Source organism: Merops nubicus, unplaced genomic scaffold (genome assembly GCF_000691845.1).
Source record: "Merops nubicus isolate BGI_N331 unplaced genomic scaffold, ASM69184v1 scaffold24480, whole genome shotgun sequence".
NCBI classification, from domain to species: domain Eukaryota; kingdom Metazoa; phylum Chordata; class Aves; order Coraciiformes; family Meropidae; genus Merops; species Merops nubicus.
The window spans coordinates 290-968 of record NW_008585204.1 but is presented as its reverse complement, the minus strand read 5'-3'; the positions used below and the strand labels follow the sequence as shown (position 1 = coordinate 968).

At 44.5% G+C, this 679-nt stretch overlaps 1 protein-coding gene across 1 annotated transcript in view; it reads right to left on the bottom strand.

Annotated features, from left to right (window-relative positions):
- Window positions 1-679, bottom strand: part of DNAJB11 (DnaJ (Hsp40) homolog, subfamily B, member 11) — a gene marked incomplete at its 5' end in the record, with an annotated part of 10,148 nt that overhangs the window by 9,185 nt on the left and 284 nt on the right. The gene's annotated exons all lie outside the window — the stretch shown is intronic.

Sequence of the window (679 nt, the reverse complement as noted above, 5' to 3'; positions counted from 1 at the left end):
CTCTTTCCCCTGGGGTAGTTCACCCAATTTATTTAAGAGTAGATAAGTGTGAACTAAGAAAAAGTCCCAGCTCTGAGACAAGGACAAAGCCAGTGTGTGTTTTTTTCTGACCAGAAAGGAATAGATTCAAGCTGTTTCTCACTTCCCTATTCCTTTTATATTTGCATATCTGAAAAGCAGGGGAGCACCAGGGATGGAGGCTAAGCAAATTTAGGATCTATGTACACAGCACAGAAAGTAGGACCTTTCATCTCCTAGCAGCTCAGACTTAAAGCCAAGCCCTACACACAGCCACACATGCTCCTATTGCTGATACAACTCCAGTTCTTCCTCAAAGAATTATTAATAAACACTGAATAACTTTGATTTGCTGCCTTCACCTCCTCCTGGCTAAGGTCTTTGGACAGAAGGAGCTCTCTAGTCAACCTGCCTTTGCTTTTTATTTGGTAGGCTGTCTAAAATTTGATATAGGAACAAGGGGAGGGTGGATTGTACCTTCACCTTACAGAAAGCCTTTACATCCTCTAGAATCCCTCCTTTTTGTTGCTCAGACTGTTCCAGGGTGAGGTCTCACGATGCTACTCATTAGCCAAGCTCAGCTTCACACTCCCAGCATATTTTACCCCACAACCTGGGGAGCACTTAAGGTTCCCCGAGTCCCTTGCACACCTTCACCCCT